Source organism: Lactuca virosa, chromosome 3 (genome assembly GCF_052849685.1).
Source record: "Lactuca virosa cultivar CGN04683 chromosome 3, Lactuca_virosa_CGN04683_v6, whole genome shotgun sequence".
Classification (NCBI taxonomy): Eukaryota; Viridiplantae; Streptophyta; class Magnoliopsida; order Asterales; family Asteraceae; genus Lactuca; species Lactuca virosa.
This window is the reverse complement of record NC_136428.1, coordinates 166638499-166657865: the sequence shown is the minus strand read 5'-3', so window position 1 is coordinate 166657865 and position 19367 is coordinate 166638499. Positions and strand designations below refer to the sequence as shown.

At 36.8% G+C, this 19367-nt stretch overlaps 1 pseudogene; it reads right to left on the bottom strand.

Moving 5' to 3' along the window:
• Positions 1–5952: 5952 nt before the first annotated feature.
• On the bottom strand, positions 5953–8495 carry LOC145164243 (AAA-ATPase At3g50940-like; annotated as a pseudogene).
• Positions 8496–19367: the final 10872 nt, after the last annotated feature.

Sequence of the window (19367 nt, the reverse complement as noted above, 5' to 3'; positions counted from 1 at the left end):
TTCGAGGATGAAGTCTGATTCAAGTGGGGGAGAATTATAACACTTGTACCCAGGTATGTACCTTATGGCCCTTCTATTTTTGAAATTTTGCAATTTGGTCCCTAAAGTAGTACGCGGGGCGTACCACTTGGTATGCTTAGGATGTTGGTTGAAAAGATAGTACGCGGGGCATACCACTTGGTACGCTTAGCATACTAAGTTGATGGCAAGGTGGGACCCAGGTCACGTACGTTGGGCATACGTATACGTACGTTGGGCGTACGTGGACTTTAATGTAACCCCAATTAAGGGTCATGCACCCTATATAAGCCACCTTATTCCTTAGGGATGGCCTCACTACCAGCCTCTAAAGCCTCCAAAACCCTAAATCAAGTTGTAGCCTCCACTGTTAAGCATTTGAGCCTTTGAAGAGAGTTTGGTGTTTATTTTGTGCATTTTGAAGGAGTTAGAAGATCTTGAAGTTGCTAAGCTTGGAGAGGAAGTCTTGGATCCAGAACCACTACCTATTTTGCAAGGATTTTGAGGTATCAAGTTCTTATCTTTATTACTAGTTGCTTAGATCTCCTTTTGGGTTAAATTGTCATGTTTTTAGCCATGGTTTGGGTGGATGATGGAAATAGGACGTCCCAAAGACTTATTCTTTCAGATCTAGGCTTGCCATGGACTCCTTAAGCATAAAGGTGTCATCTTTATTAAGTTAAAGGTCTCATGCAAGCATTAAGTCATTTATTAAGCCCTTATTGAGCTTAAGAGATTCATTTAGCCTTGCATGGACGTAAAGTTAGCAACTTTACGTGATAATCCAGCTCAAGAAGATCAGATCTACATTCTGGAGTGAAGTCTTAATGGGTTAAGAGCTAAATCTAGAATATGGATAATCTAGAAGAGTAGGTTGGGCGTACAAGCCTGTACGCGCAACGTACAAGCCTTCGAGCCAGTACACTTAGCGTACAAGCTGAGTACGCCTCGCGTACTCAGTCAGGTGGCATTTCGATGTTGGGCTTTAGGTTTGGGCCAAGTTTTGGACTTAGAAGGTTAGGGTTAAGTTGGGCCATCTGATTTTCGGAGTTTTGGGCCAGGAATATTATTGGGCCTTGGGCTAAAGCCCATAAGAAGGGAGTGGGCCCAATTAGAAATTGGGCCATAATTGGGCCTTGATGGATTATTTGACTTTTGTGCCTATTAGATTGTGAAATTGGGCTTTAGTCATGGACCAAGTTAGGTTAGTTGTAAAATGGTCTTTTTACCCAAGTAAGGATTTATGGTTATGATTTAGATCCCAAATGTTAATTGGTTTTTATTTGACAGTTGATAGCTCGGGGAATTGTAAGACCAGCAGCCATGGATTATTCATTTCATTTAGCTTTTCGAGGTGAGTTTCCTCACTGGGTTTAGCGGGTCGAAGGCATTAATGCCGGCCTATGTTTATGTTATGTTAGTATGCTAGCTGTCTGCATGACTCTTGCATGTGCTATGTGCTTATATGTTTACCGGGCAAAGCCAGATGCTGGGCGGGGCTCGATGATCATTTTGTATGCTATGTATCTTTGTGATTATTGCATGTGTATGTGTTTACTTGATATATGTTATATGTATGTTGGGCGGGGCCCGATCTATTTACCGAGTAGGGCTCGATCCCGAGCGGGACCCGATGCCGGACGGTGTCCGATGTTGGGTGGGGCCCTTATGTGTTGATTTGTATGTATGGTATGTGGTATTTTAGGGAATCTCAGTAAGATTTATGCTTACGGTTTTAGTTTATGTTTCAGGTACTTCCGGTTCCAAAGGGAAGACCTCGGGTTGACTGCATCACACACACCATATGGATTCTGTTTTTGGGACATACTCTGATTTTTATGATGTTTAACATATTTATTTTCTAGGTTGTATGAACAATGCTTTTGGAATATTATTTTATTCAAATTTAAAAATTGAAATTTTTGGGTCATATTTTTTGGATGTTTCAAGGAATGATTTCGAGGAGGAAATCTAATTTAAGTGGGGGAGAGTTGTAACACCCGATTCAAAGTATTTTTCAGTTTGGATCTTAGGGTGTTAACGTTTTGCAGAATTAGTCCCTAGGGTGTAGAACTGGCAACTTCAGGAAAGTTGGAGTACGTTGGGTGTACTCCTTGTACGCTGGTCATACTAGTGCATTTAGGATCACGCATTAAGTCCATGTATGCTGAGCGTACATGGAGTACGCATGGTGTACGTGTGGATTATGAAACCCTAATTTCTAGGGTATTGCATCCTATTTAAGCATTATGATAGTCTCATTTGGTCATGTTTAGACATCCTCCACCCTCCATTGTCCAGAAATCGAAACTCTAGTGTGTTCTTGAGAATTTAAGCCATAAGGAGTGTTTGTTGGTGCTTTGTAACTGAGAAGAAGAAGTGGACCACTTCGAGTTGTGCTTGGAGCTTGAGGATCCAAGATTAACTCATCATTTGCTAGCCTTTTGAGGTTAAAAGCTAACAACTTGCTAATATATGATGCTAGATCTAGTTATGCGCTATTTTTTGCTTTTTGAGTCCTTAGAGTAATTGTTAAGCTTCTTAATTCACTCCAGAAGTGATTGATGGTAGATCTAGGGTTCTTTTGGTTTCTTTGTCCATAAAAATGCATGCTTTTAGTTGTTTATGGACTCATGCATGTGTGAAGACCCTTTTTTAAGCTCTTTTGAGTTCTAGAGCCCCATTAAGCCATGCATGCACGTAAAGTTGCCAACTTTATGTGATAAGTCACCTTAAGGAAGTTTGATATGAGAGTATGAAGCAAGGGCTGCGCAGATTAAGTGCTTAATGATGTAGGATGGCCAACTGGAGAGTACGCTGGGTGTACAAGCTGGTACGCTGCACGTACTAGCCCCAGAGCAAGCACACTAAGCGTACGAGTTGAGTACGGCCCGCGTACTCAGCATATGGCCTTCAGAATTTTGGCTTTTTCGGTATTGGGTCCATGTTTGGACCATAGGAGATTAGGGTCTTGATTAGGCCATCAAGTTGTATTTTGGGTTGATGCTTTTATGTTGGGTTCACTTGGATGAAGGCCCACGAAGGGACTTCGACCTAGATTGGAAAATTGGGCAATAATTGGGCTTTGGGTGACCATTTTGGAATTGGGCCTTTTAGTGTATTTGGTTTGGGCCTTGGTCTTGGACCAAGCTAGGTAAAGGGTAAAATGACCTTTTTATTCTAATTTAGACTGATGGTTATGGATTGGAATCCAATTATTAATTGGATGTTATTTTATGATGATATTGTGGGGATTTTTTCGGACCAACAGACTGAGATTCATTTGAGTGATTCAGCAGCTAGAGGTGAGTTTCCTTACTGGGTTTAGCGGGTCTAAGGCACCAATTCCGACACATGAATTGTTATGTTAGGATGTTAGATGTTTTTGTGACTCTTGCATGTGTATGTGCTTGTATGCTTTCATACAATTAGTTGGGCGGGGCCTGTTATGCGAGTTAGGGCAAGGCCCGTTATACTCCGTGGGTGGGGCTCGTTATGCGAGTTAGGTCGATGCCCGTTATACTCAGTGGGCAGGGCCTGTTATGAGATTTAGGGAGAGGCCCGTTATACTCAATGGGCGTGGCCCGTTATGCGAGTTAGGGCGGGACCCGTTACACTCATCGGGCAGGGCTCATTGTATGCATGATATGTGTGGTATGTGATACTTGAGGGAAACTCACTAAGCCTCATGCTTATGGTTTTCAGTTTATGTTTCAGGTACTTCTGGTGCAAAAGGGAAGAGCTCAGGGAGATTGCAGTGCACACACGTTATTGTTCCACATTTCATGATAACTCTGATATTTGTGACGTTTTGATACATTTGTTCCATTTGGGATTTTGATGATGTTTTGAATATTGTTTTCATTAAATTAAAAATGAAATTTCTGGGTCTTGTTTTTGTGACGTTACACCATTGGCGCCAACCTTCTTCCTTTTTCGGTGGTTCTGATTAACAAAAATCGACAAACTGTTTCAGAAACCACCACTACCGGCACCATCCTTATTCCTTTGTTTCTATAAGCCACCACTGGCGCCAACCTTCTTTTGGCGGTGGCTTGACTGCGAGATCTACAACAAGATACATGTAGGATGTCACTAGATAAAGGAAGGGATACGCCGTTGATCCATCGTCAGAGTGAGGATCTAGTGGTTCTGGAGGCGAGAAGAGGCCCAATGGTTTCAGATCAATACATAAGGAGGTCGATAATGGTGGTGATCTAGTGGCAGGATACAGATCAGGTAGTTCCAACTGGCAGAGGTTGTTTTAGGAAGCAACTGGATCCATAAAATCCACTGTTTCCGACGGCATAAACAGAGGATCAATAGATTGAGTTCAGGGCTTCATCGTGGATCATGTTTACGAGCATGACATCGTCTAGGTAGGGAAGAGGTGTGTCATTATTATCTATCGTGATGGTGGATTTGTGAGGAAGAAGAAAAGAGAAGGAGACGATGGAGTCCACAGTGATGTTAGAGAGAGCAGGAAGTGGGCTATCCTTTTTCGTGTCGGCGATTGACGATACCAACATTCCGGTTAGTTCTTGTAAAGTTGCAACTGCCTGAGAGAGAGAGAGAGAGAGAGAGAGAGAGAGAGAGAGAGAGAGAGAGAGAGAGAGAGAGAGATGGGTGGATGTTCCCTTCTTTTACTCTCTTTTAATTAATAAAATCTGTAACATAAATATAATAAAATGAAAAAATATACATATGAGGGGTATAATAGTCTTTTTAAGTTGATAGGGACCAAAACCAATAAAAAGATCTAATTTTGGACCATTGGTGCAACACCAAAACTTTTTCGACCGAAGCTAAAAAATTTTGCCAAACACAAAGATCATTTTATGAAATTTTGTCATATTAAAATGGGAAATCTGCGTAAAAGTCAGTATATTTTAGTTATATTGACAATAAAGTCACCCCTGTTTTTTTCATTTGAAACATTAGAATCGGCTATCACTTGCAATTAAACCATTGCAACTGACTATTTCTAGGTAACCACTAACAATAATAAGTTTCGATGGTTAAATTGTGAACAAAAAATACCAAGGGTGACTTTTTTGTTAATATGCCAAAATATATGTACTTTTTTATAAATGCATTATAATTTTTAACCTCAACTCTAATATATTTTAAGATTGAATAATAATCTATTTTTGTTGAAACAACCAATACAATTTGTGTGATTTTTAATATATGATAATCAATAATTATAATTCTTTTTAATAAAATAAAAACCGATTAAAATGTAAAAATATATTGATATGAAATGTATCGTCACTTTTTTATGATGAAATTAAATCAAATTTGATACGAAATATAGCCACATACTAAGTATCTGGTTGAAAAATCTTGATATGGATTGATGTGTATCAAAATCGCGATTAAAAGAAAAATGATCTGCAAATAAAAATTTATTTCCAGTTGTATAAATAGGTTTTTAGTAGTGGTCATGCTACATAATGCAAATGTAAGTCACTTGACCCACCTAAAATTAAAAAGTTAACAAGAAATTATATATAAAATATATTTAGGAGCAACCTTAATTATTTTGGTGGACCTACCTAATGTTTTTGGAAAAAAAAGGTAGGAAAAAATATATATAAACTATAAATAATATAAGGCGTATTATATTTTGGCATTAAAGAGTCCTATATTGACAACATTAAGAAAATTGGTAAGTGTTTTCTATTATAAATAAATACTTACATTTTCATATTTTTAAACCATATGCTTGTCGATCTAGTTTGGACCGGCTAATTACAAGTATAAGATGGTTCTTGTTTAAAAATAAACGATTTTGGCTTAGTCCTTTTATCACCAATTTTATACATGCGAAATTGGTTATTGTTCTAGTTGAACCAACCCGGTTTTCTCTTTGAACCTTCCAAAGTCGGTACATGGTTTAATATTAGAGGTGTCAAAAAATATTTGTTTCAATTATGAGATAAGTTTTGCCTTTTTCGCTTCAGGAACTTCATCGTTACCGGCATCACTAAGCTCTATAGCCGTATCCTCCTCAGTCTTCTTCCGTTTCAAAAAGTTGACAACTTCTTCCAACACAACCTCCTGATCGTCAGACTTCATGAGTTCCTCCGCCACCTCCGCCGGGGTAATCAGCTTGGTGTCATTGATTAACTCTTCGATTTCAGTAAACCTTAAATGATGGTCATGAATGTTGAGATAGTTAGCAGCTAGAGTTCTGAACCCATCAATGGTCAAATACGACATGTGAATGTGCACATCCATCCTTCCTGGTCGAAGCAATGCTGGATCGGGTCTTTCCTTGTGGTTTGTTGTAAAGATTATGATACGTTCATCTCCACAACACGACCATAACCCATCTATGAAGTTTAAAAGCCCTGATAAAGAAAACTACAAAAACCAACGGAAAAAGAAACAATATTACCCGTCATTCCGATCATGATGCAGAGTATCCAAAAGAGAAATTAAAGAAACAAACCTGAGGAGAACGTTTAGGTTTCTCATGGATAAAGTTAGAAGGAATGGTTCCCTTCCGATCATGCACTTTTATGCTACAATCAATATCTTCGATCACAATAATGGAACGATTCGATGTGCTTAACATCAGCTTCTTCAAACTCGAATCATTCCCAACACTGGTCAACTGTAAATCATAAATATCAAACTTAAGGTAGTTCGCCATGGCAGCTATTAAACTTGATTTCCCTGTCCCCGGCGGACCATACAGTAAATACCCTCTCTTCCACGCCTTCCCTACTTTCCTGTAAAAATCCCTCCTCCTCAAAAACAAATCCAAATCCTCCATTATCGCCTTTTTCATCGTTGGATCCATAGCTAATGTGTCAAACGTTGATGGATGATCCAGTTTTACCGATTCCTTTTCTGGACAATCATAACTGCGATCGAATTGTAGATTATGGAGCTTCACGACATTCTTCTGGTTTTCAATTTCCTTAGCTTTTTCAAGTATCCATGGCAAGTATGAATTTATTATTTTGTCTTTATATTCTTTCTCAAATTTCAGTTTGATATATTTTCTCTCCGGGGTTTCACTGCCGTTAGCCTTTTTGTTTGGCGGCACAATGACGTACTTCCATGCAAGTGAGATTCCCTCGAACGAATATTCTATCGCCTCCCATTTTGCAAACTTGATATTGATGTGGTCTTCTTTGACGTTTTTGGTTACCCTACAATCATCGAAAAGAAAAGTTTCTTTAGATTTTGAAATCAAAATATCTATAAAACAAGAATTAAACATTCGATCGAAGATCACTTGAGACAGTTGGAATCGGGCTTGATTCTGGTACAGAGGAAAGCTTCGGCGGCATCGAACATCTGGTTTGGAGAAAAGCTGTCTCTCTGGTCGAAGATGAGAGTGAGTTTTGAGGATTTAGGTTTCCAGTACAATCTGACGGCGTTGACGACGTACTTTAGGAGTTGTGTAGGGATGAGGTTATACATTGTGAGCAATAGCATGAATGAGGGTGAGTATTGTGGCCTGGGGCATACGCTAACAGCAGCGAAAACGGTGTCGCCATCGCCGGAAAACTTAGACCACGAAGCCTCTGTTCCGCCACAACTGTTTAGATTCCTAGGAATGTCTTTAGAAAAGGGTATAAACTAGAAAGATCTTATATACGCGTTGTTGCCCATCTTCCGGAATATTTAGGACGCCATTTAATGATCATTAGTTAAAAAATCTAATGTATATCTTTACAAAATATCCTATGTTTTTATAATAATATTAGAAAATTGTATTATAAACATGATTTTGCAATCGAGACAAAAATATGTCATCATTTTTTAATTTTAGGTGGGTTCCGAAACCAGTAACTGCTGAAAGTAACATTTAAGAAAAAGTTCAATTTAATATAACACTTTATTAGATTACCTTTCACAACAAGAATACAGAGTATTAGGGATATTAGGGATGTCGTTTTTTTCGACATCAAGGCCTTTAGCTATCACACCAGATAAGCCACGCTTGGTGTCGCCGCTAAAACGCCAATGTCGTCACTAAAGGTATGGACCGGAGATCCGTTGGAGACACGCCACTTTCAATCCTGGTCATTGTTCGGAACATGATCCAACGGATAGGGTTTGTCTCTGTAGAAGGTAATAGAGACGACACCTTTAGCGGCGACATGTCGTCACTATTGGTGTCGATCCATTGACCCACATTGGACGAAATCTTGGCCCTACATTTCTTACCCGATCCAACGGCCGATAATCTCTAGAAAAGGAGCGTTGAGTTCCCTCCAGATTGTCGCCGCTTATAACCTCTAGGTCGCCGCTAAAGGGTTACCCCTATTGTTCAGCTTCCTCACCCGAGACGACGTATAATCTGTCAACCCTCTCCAATGGTTCTCTTCGGCGACGATTTGCGACATCACCGCTGACGTCGTTGCTCTCCACCGCCGATTAACTTCCAAAGCCGACTCCCACCGCCAATTAACTTCCAAAGCCGACTGCCACCACCTACCGACTGCCACCTCCATTGCCGACTGTCACCTCCGAGTACGACCTGCTATCACCGACGACGCTTGTTTTCTCTACCTAGTTCTCTTTCTTGTCTTCTCTGACCACCGGTTACGACTGTGAATTGTTGATTTTTTTTCTGTTTTTAAGTTTCCGGTGTAAGGACACCACATCACCACCGATTGCAGCTTCGTTTTTCCAGCGAGCACAGGTCAGTTTTCTTTTTCACTTTTGAATATGTATTGTATGCATGTGGATTAAGAATTTATGAATGTATATGTAAAATTGATGTATGTATGTTAAATTATTGACTGCAGATCATGACATTTTTAGCTGTGTTTATATGATTATATGATTTAAGAATGTTTAGGTTTTGTTCAAAATGTAGATTTTTCTGGTTATTAAGTGGTATGCAGTCCCAAAAATGGGTGATATTTGTTTAATGCTATATCACGATGAAAATGTTTTTTATTGACATGTTTTGGTTGAATGTTTGTAAATTCATTTTACATTTTTATTTGGAGATAATCACAAAAATGGGTGGTATTATATTAAACTAATCGATTCAGTAATTCTTATTCTACAAACATATAACTTTTTTAAAAGTTGTCTTGAGATTGTGGGATGAATACTGATATATGGGTACAAGAAAAGAGTAAAATATTGAAATATTAATCAATTTAAGTAAAAATTAGATTAAATGAATCTTATTATGAAAACAAAAAACCTTATCATGAAAACCAAAATACAAAAAAAGTAAAAACAAAAAAACTACCGATTATATATGCAAATTTTAACTCAAAAAAAGTAAAAACAAATAAACAATCTTATTATGAAATAAAAAAAAATCTTATTATGAAAACAAAAAATAACAAAAAAACTAACAAGCATGGATTGGGTAAGAATCGACTCTATATGAAAATTTTAACTTAAAAAAAATTAAAAACGAATAAACAATCTTATTATGAAAACAAAAAAATTTAAAAAAAAATTAGATTAAATGAAAAAGAAAAAAGGAGTAGTCAACGTTACAACATATCACAATCCAAACCGTTACTTAATCAATCATATCTATTAACTTTATCACTTCAATATATATATTTAAAAAAAACTACAATATCCAGTTTATAATTAAACAAAAAACAAATCAAACAACTTTCTTTTTTATATGTTAAAATAAAATGATGACAATTGAAATACGTAAACCATTCTTTGAGGTTTAACGACAATACTTACATATTTTATTGCAATAATCCATAACTAATCTATTTGTTGTAACTTTTTTGCTGTTTTGAAAGTTGATTTGGAACAGAAAGAAAAGATGATAATATATATATATATATATATATATATATATATATATATATATGCTTAGGTTATTCTATTCAAACTAAATATTGTGTTATTGTATACATAATTGTGGGCATTCATTTTACTTAATTTTGGAAAGTGAATAATACATATTATTAAATTAAATATAATTAAACAATACCAACAAATTTCATTCTAAGGGTATTTTAGTCAATTAACATAAATTTAAAAAAGGAAAATTCTATATTTTAAGGAAAATAGATTTTATTAATTTTAAAAATCTGATTGTATGGATGATAATTCTCCTAATTCGAAAATTCTGACGGAATATATTTATCAATATATTGAAAAATAACAAATATGATTGAACCATACAAGAATTACACATTCTGACATAATATATATTTTGATCTAATGAACTTTTTGAAGAATAACAAAATTTGGGATACAAGTTAAAAAAAATTTCATTACATTCTTCCTTACATTCTTAGAAAAGGAAAAAAAATTATATATACTATTCTATACGAATGTTACACTTATTAATAACACAAAAAACACAATATATGAATCATTCCACCAGAATATACTGTTACATATATTTTTTTTCATTATATTGTATATTATTCTGGTAGAATAATCCATTCTTTTTGGAAGATTGGTAGTCATTGTTCATCTTCATCACATACAATTTTCATCTTCAAGATTCTATTCTCACAGAATCAGAATTCAAGATTCCATTCCAGTAGAATGTTGTAAGTTTCATATGTACCATGTTTTGCTTTGATATCTCTCGTTTCGTACCTACAAAAATAATGGTATTCGACACTTGATCATTATAAACCAATAATATAAGATAAAATTCAAGTATAAAGAAGCAAACCAAAATAAAGTCATGCAAAACCCATTAAAGAGATATGGATTCGTGATTCCATTCCAACAGAATTAGAATTCATGATTCCATTCCAACAGAATTGGATTCGTGATTTCATACAATTCGTGAACAAATGCCAACAGAATTAGAATTAATGATTCCACTCACCCCTCTCTTCTATGTTTCCTGTTAATGAACCCCATGTTTCCTTTCATTCTACATGGATTCCAGTCAATAAATACAAGAACAATCTTGTTCTTGCCCTTATGTACCTAGCAAACCAACAAAAAAAAAGAGGGCATTTCCCCCATTCGTTCAAAATATATATATATTTTTATACCAAAGAAAGATAAAATTGGATTTTAATTTTAAAATACATGCTTCGTAGTGCATAGTTCATAGTTCATACCTAAAGGAAAATTAAGCATACCCTGAATAACGGTCTTGAATAAAAATTGAAAAGGTTGGTTCAAGCATTTTATCGACCAGTTGGTGTGCATCCTAAGAGCTACAATCAAGTCTCATAACGAAGGCAGCAAAATATCCCCTATTCATTTCATCTTTACTGACCAAAATCACACAAACTTCAACAAAAATTCAAGAAACGCTAAACTGAGTCTAGAGGCCGGTAGAACAAAAAAAAAAAAAAAAACTAATTTCTTCCTTCTTCATTTCCTGTGAATCAACAAACCCAAATTCCCTTCATAAAATTGATATTTTAAAGATTAATACAATGTAAAACAGCACCCAGAAATACGATACATTAGACTACAACAGCAACATTAGTAAAAAGAGTTGAAATTAACAGTATGAGAATTCGAGATACCGATTAAAAGCATCCGAATGTAGGAAGAATTAAGAATTCGATCAAATTAGCACCAGGGAATGCTTTTCTCACAAGAAGTTAAGCTTGGAACAAAAAACTTGGAAGAGAATCACAAATACATTAATTTTAGAGTATAATATATGCATCTATGAGCGAGATATATGTTAATGGCTATACGAACCCGTCTGGGAGATTGTCGACGAAGGTGAGTAACATCTCAGAGGCTAAACCAGCGTGCATCTCAACGGCAATAGCATCAACCACTTGCCTTAACCTTCCGACTGGTGTCGACGCCGCCTCTTCGAACTCATCCAGCACCCTAACGACAACGGTAATTGAATGAGGCGGTGACCTGCTGTTGGTGGCGGAGTGGTTGGAAGACATCGATGAAGGTGTATATAAGAAAAGAAATTAGGTTAAAACTGAATGCTAGCGTGATTACAGGGACTATTTGTGGAAGCTATTCATCAAATTACTAAAATACCCTTGTTTACTTATTTAATTATTTAAATATTTATTTAATTTTGATAGGCCCACAGTTATGCATACAATAACACAATAATTAGTTTTAATACCTGAACATCTCTCTCTCTCTCTCTCTCTCTCTCTATATATATATATATATATATATATATATATATATATATATATATTGCTTAAAGTAAATGTTATAATACAAAACAAAAACGAAAAACATAAGACGGTAAAACTACTAAGTTATAATCTAATAACTTAATTAGTTAAAGTACAATACTATAAAAATAAAAAGTAGGTTTCTTAGTTACTTAATCCATCATATCAATTAACTTTATCACTTCAATATTTATATTTACAAAAAAAAATTACAATATCCAGTTTATAATTAAACAAAAAACACATTAAACAACTTCTTCTTTATATGTTAAAAAAATCAATGATGACAAATGAAATACGTAAACCATTGTGTGAGGTTCAACGACAATACTTAAATATTTTATAGCAATAATCCGTAACTAATCCATTTGTTGTCACTTTTTTGTTGTTTTGAATGTTGATTTGGAACAGAAAGAAAAGATGATACAAATAAAAAAAATATATACTACAATTGTTTTAAAATAAAATGTTATAATACAAAATAAAAACGAAAAACATAAGACGGTAAATCTACTTAGTTGTAATCGAATAACTTAATTATTTAAAGTACAATGATATAATAATAAAAAGTTGGTTTTTTAGTTTAAGTATCTTCCTTTATTTTCCTTTTAAATCATCAAGAGCCTAGAAATATCCGCCTGAAATTGATTTAGAAATTAATTTCGGATTGTCCCCGTTTTGGGACTACTTTTTGAATACTTTCTCTCATTTAGGATGTGAATGTGTATTACATGATTGATTGTTTAAGAAAGATTTGGTTGTTATTCTGTCTTAGCTCCTCGAGTATATATTTGTATATATACTTAGGAGCTAAGGGAAAATGGTGCCAAATTTTTCTTCAACGGTCAATCAGGTAATACATATTCACATATGAAGTAATGTATTTAAAAGGTGGGTTTAGAAGCCTAACCTTACGAATACTCTATCCAATTGAGCGGTTACTCTATCCTTATAAATATTCAATCCTAATTTTAGTTCTTGTAGAGTAAACACTAAAACCTAACTTATGTTTCAGTTGCAACATGTCTATTGATAAAACCTGGACTATTATTGAAAACTGTGACTCTACCTTGTTCCAACAAGGACTCGAATCTTTTCTCGAGAGGTCCAAACCACACTTCGATAACAAAGGTCAAATCAGATGCCCGTTTAACAAATGTAATGTCAATAAATTTATACTACTAGCCATAATGAAATTCCATATACTTCAAAATGGTTTTAGTCCACATTATATTATATGGAAGTATCATAACGAAAATACAGTTCATCCGGTTGTCGAAGACATACCACGTAGTAACGAGATGGCCAATATTAATGCTGATGTTATGGGGGGTGATTGAAAATGATACCAATCGTGACTAAGGGAACCCGGATACAGAGGGTAGCAGTGTCGATGATGGATTTCAAAAGCTGTTAGAGGAAGTCCAATTAAAATTTTATCCTGGATGTTCGTTTTTGTCCCTTGACATTTGAGCAAAGCTGATGCATATCAAGGTGATCAACAAATGGACTGATAGTTCATTTGATTAGCTTCTTGAGTTGTTGGAAACTGCATTTCCTCAAGGAAATAAGGTCCCCCCCCCCCCCGTCACATTATGAAGCAAAAAAGTCACTTAAAAAGATCGGATTGGGTTATGAGCCGATACACGTATGTAAAAATGACTGCTTTCTTTTCTGGAAAGAACACAAGTTGTTGCAAAAGTATCCAATTTGTAATGAGAGTCGTTGGGTTGATGAAAATATAAAGGGTAAGAAGGTGGCTCATAAGGTGTTACGATACTTTCTCGTGACCCCCAGACTGAAACGTTTGTATTGTTCCAAACACACAGCTAAAGATATGATTTGGCACCGTACCGGACGATCCAAAGATGTTACGATGCTTCATCCTGTTGATGGTACTTCATGGAAAAAATTCGATATGAAGTATCCTAACTTCTCAAGGGAACCTCGAAACGTACGCTTAGGGATTGTTGCTGATGGTTTTAATCCGTTTGGTAACATATGTAATCCTCATAGCACGTGGCCCGTCATACACACCACTTACAATCTTCCACCATGGCTATGCATGAAAGAGTCCTCCTTCATGTTGACATTGTTGATTCCCGACCCCAAAGCACCCGAGAAGGACTTGGATGTGTTCCTTAGGCCGTTGGTGGATGAGTTGAAGCATTTATGGAGTTTTGGCCTATGTACTAAAGACGCAGCGATAGATACATTCTTCAATATGAAAGCGATGTTGTTATGGACAATAAACGGTTTTCCAGCTCGTAGTAGTTTATCCGGTTGGAGCGGACAAGGGTACAAAGCTTGTCCAACTTGCAATGAAGACACTCTGTTATACCGAGTATCAAATAAAGTCGTATATGTTGGTCATCGCCGATTCTTAGATGCTAACCATGCATGGAGAAAAAGTTTGGACTATAATGGCGAACACGAGAGAAGAGGCCCTCCAAGACAGTTTATTGAGGAAGAAATACAAGCGCAACACGCTCGTCTATTGCTTTGTCCACCGGGTAAAGTAGCTACTCAACGAGATGCTATTAAGAGAGACCGTGAGGATTTCGAGTTGAATTGGTCTAAAAAGTGCATATTCTTTGAACTTGAGTATTGGTCTTCTCTGGAGCTGAAGCACAACTTCGATCTTATGCATATTGAAAAAAAATGTGGGTGAGACTATTTTGGGTACTTATCTGATGAATGATAAGTCTAAAGACACATCAGATGCTCGGGCGGACTTGACAAAACTGAACATTCAGAAAAGTCAATGGTAGAAAAGAGTGGCAACAAGTTCCTTATGTTGGGTTTTGAGCATTCTAACACTCCTATGGTGTACATGCAACCCTATAAACCTTGGATCTATGTTTTCTCTATTATACATGCAAATATTAAGTTACTCCAAGGTTTCATCATAACTAGCATATTATGAAGCACATATACTACAAAGTTCTAGTTAGATGACATACCTTTTGATGTAGCTTGATGTCTTCAAGCTTTAAGAGCTTAGCCCCAATAGTGTCGAAGCCTCAAATGGAATCACAAATCACCAAAACACCTTGGAAGAACTTGAGAGAATATGTATGCACACTAAAATCGGCCCGCTCTTATTTTCACACACTTGTTCCAATTTTGTGAGCCAAGGACCCCTTTATATATTATGGAGGATTAGGGTTACATCCATGTAAACCCTAATACCCATGACCTTTCATTTACATAGGATCCATGGGTTAAAAGCTCCATGGACTATCCATGAAAGCTTAGCCCAACCTAAATGAACTTGGCCCATTCCATATATATAAGAGTCCATATTTAATTAGTTCTTTTTGATCACTTAATTAATTCTAAATTAATTCTTGATCAATACTAATTAAATAATATGATTCCATATTAATATATTAGAACTTATAATATATTAATATAAATCATAAATATACTATTCTCAAAAGATTATCCATATAAATTGTGCCGGTGAAGTGCAACCCAAATGGACCATGCCGGGTCGGGTCAAGTACATACCAAATATAGTTATGGACTTAGACATTAATCCAACACCTTAAACCCCACACACCTTACTCGTTCACGAAACCTGACCGCATTCTTTTTTGTAAGTTTATAAGAGATGTGAAACTGTCGGATGGGTTTGGATCTAACATCAGTAAGAAAGTGAATGAAACCAATACTAACATTATGGGGCTGAAATCTCATGATTATCACATTCTTATGCAACGTTTGATACCCATTGGAGTTAAAGGGATTTTGGGCAAAGGTGTTTATACACCAATAGTAGAGCTTTGTATGTTGTTTTAGCAACTTTTCTCCAGAACGCTATCAGTGAAGGATAGGAAAGAAGCAAAAGCAGCCATTATTAAAATATTGTGCAAATTAGAAGTGATCTATCCTCCTGTGTTTTTTTTGACATTATGGTTCATTTAGTTTTGCATTTACCTGATGAAGCTATTTTTGGAGGCCAAGTATGTATGAGATGGATGTATCCATTCTAAAGGTATATGAAAAACTAAAAAACTATGTCAGAAACAAGGCGAGGCCCGAAGGTTCTATAGCTGAGGGTTATGTCGTTGAAGAGGCATTATCATTTTGTGCGATGTACCTTGAAGATGTCGAGACTCGTATCAATCGCCTCAAAAGAAACAAGGATGTTGTCATAGAAGAAACAAAGTTAGGGTGTTTCAGTCTAAGTGTCGACCGACTAGCGCAAAGAAAATAAAAAATATCAGTCTAGAGGAGAGAAAACGTCTACAATTGCTTGTGCTTGATAGTTGTGACGAAGTTAGAAAGCATATTGCGTTAGTGTTCTTATCTTTTAATTCATTTTCTGTTTTTAATTTCTCATTTTTACTAAATCTATATAATTTTTTCATCAATCTAGTAAATTCAAATCATTACATCCTGAAAGTGATGAAAAAATCGAATTCCCTAAATGGTTCCTTCACAAGGTCTATGATATGCACAAACAAAAATATCTAAAGTTTAACAAGGAGTTATCGGCTCTTTCAATTGGTGTGCATGCGAATGCCTTCACTTATACTACTTGCATAGTGAATGGTGTTAGGTTTATGGTACTTATGCATGACGCCCAACGATCAACACAAAACTCGGGGGTTCTAACTAAGGGAGAGAATAAGCAGAAATATTATGGTCAGTGTAACGCCGCAAGGTCTCGGAATGGACCTGGGAGCCGGAGGACGAGATGAGGGAGCACTACCCAGAGCTATTCCCAGACGCAACAGACTTCGACGACGAAGTCTAAAATAAGTGGGGGAGATTTGTAACGCCCGGATCCCGGTATGTATTTTAAACCAAATTATTCATTTTTGCAAAGGGACTCAACGAGTTGGCGGCCCCAAACTCGTCGAGTAGGAACGAAACTTGGACACAGGACTTGAAGTCAACTCGACGAGTTGAGAGCCTCAACTCGACGAGTAGGGCTGCTAGAGTGAAACCCTAATTTTCAGGGTTTGCACCCTATTTAAGCACCTTAACCTCCAAAGGATGGCCTCACTTGCAGCCTCCATCACTCCAAACCCTAGCCACGAAACCCTAATCCACCTTTGAGTGTTTTTGAGCCATTGTTGTGTGTTCTTGGTGATTTTGAAGCTTAAGAAAGAAAGAGAAGCTTGAAGATTCAAGAGGAAGCCAGTAGATCCGAATGTTGAGCTGTATTTCTGACTCATTGGAGGTATAAAGTTTATACCTTGGCTTTTCATTTTTAGATCTTCATTTAGGGTTGTATTTTGTTACCATTTGGGCAATATTGAAGTCATTTTCGGGATTTGAGTGTATCATGAGGTTTTGACTTCAGATCTAGGCACTCATGAGCTTAGGATGCTTAAAGGTGCCAGCTTTATCAAGCCCTGGCCCTTCCCCATGCCCTAGATCTCTTATATAGCATAGTTTTAGTGTTTTTAACTTCATGACACCATGCATGAACATAAAGTTAGCAACTTTATGTGGCAACTTAGCCCTAGGGGACAAAATCTATGGTTTAATAGCATTGAACTCGACTGGAAACGACTGAATGGGTTTAGACTATGGGGGAATCGACGAGTTGTTCATTCAAATCGGCGAGTTGGGTCGTGGTTCCCCAACCTTTTCTGTTACCAAGCAAACTCGTTGAGTTTAGGATATGACTCAGCGAGTTGGCCATGGTTTTGGGTTATGAAGATTGAGAAACTCGACGAGTCCAAGGAGGAATTCGGCGAGTTGTGAGTGAAATGTCTCGACTAAGTTATGAGGAGGAACTCGACAAGTTCATGAAATAACTTGATGAGTTGGATCGAGATTTCCAGGTTTATGGATCAGGGAACTCGACGAGTTGATGGACCAACTCAGCGAGTTGAGTCAACCAGGATGTTGACTTTGACTAGGATGTTGACTTTCACTTTGACCATTGACCAGAATTGACCCTTAAAGTGGTTATGGGTATGAAAGAGTAATTAAAGGAGATTTTTATGTGTAGGAGTTTGAGAGGAGTTGATTTCAGAGCCGATGACAGTTCAGCTACTTCACGACATTGAGGTGAGTTACCTTCTAGTAGAAGTAGGTCTAAGGCCACAATGTCGACCCACTAGTAGGAGTTGTTTGTTAGATGATTGTCTTTGTGATAATTGTCTGGTATGCCACTATTTGTTATGTTTTATGTGCTAGTATGGTATGATGTTATGTGATAGTGGTAGTAGGGGGGATAGTCCCCGTATTCGGTCGATAGGACCAAAGGGGTAGGTCGGGCACCCCGGTATGCCTGACACTATATCTATGTTATGTTATTATGTGGTAGTGGTAGGGGTGAAATAGTCCCCGAAACCGGTTGAGATAAACCAGAGGGGTAGGTCGGACACCCCGATATGTCTGACAGGGGTAGGTTGGGCACCCCGGTATGCCAAACAGAGGTAGGTTGAGCACCCTGATATGCTCAGCAGGGTAGGTCGGGCACCCAGATATGCCTAACAGTATGTTATTGGATGGTATGTGGTGTGATGGGGGAACTCACTAAGCTTCGTGCTTACGGTTTATAGTTTTGGTTTCAGGTACCTCTTCTTCGAAGGGAAAGGAGCCGGCATGACTGCAGCACATCACACTACTATTTTCCGCACTATGATGTTCTTGGGATTGTACTCTGACATTATTTTCTTATGATATGTTTTGAGGGATGTTTGACTTTATGGTTTTTACGATATGAGATAGCACTGGTAGCATTTTTAGTAAATGTGTTTTTTGAATCTTTAATTTAAAAACAAATTTTTGGTCTTGGATTTTGGGATGTTACATTCAGCTAGAAGAGATTTTCGAGTTGCATTATCCTCATAAATATTCCACTATACTTTTTTTGTTGCAAGTGGTTCGATACTGCAGTAGTTAAATCTGATAATAATTTCACCAGTATCGACCCACAACGTGAATTGAGCAGCTACACAGGCCAAGCAAGTATTTTACATCCAAGAACCTTATCGAAGTGACGAAAATAACAACCAATGGTGGGTTGTTGAAAATGTTAGTCATAGAAGAATTTGGGATCTACCGATGAACGACGTCGACCATGATCCCATTGACAATGTCGACAATTATTCAACCGATGTCGTTCTTAGTAATGCTTCTTCTAATTTCACTCTTTCAATCGAATTTAGCCAGTACTTTCAAAATTCTCAATCAGTTGAAGATGATGTTGATGTTGGTCCACCAATGGGTATCATCAATAACGTGTCTGATTGCGAGACTGATTATGATGAGGTGGTTTCC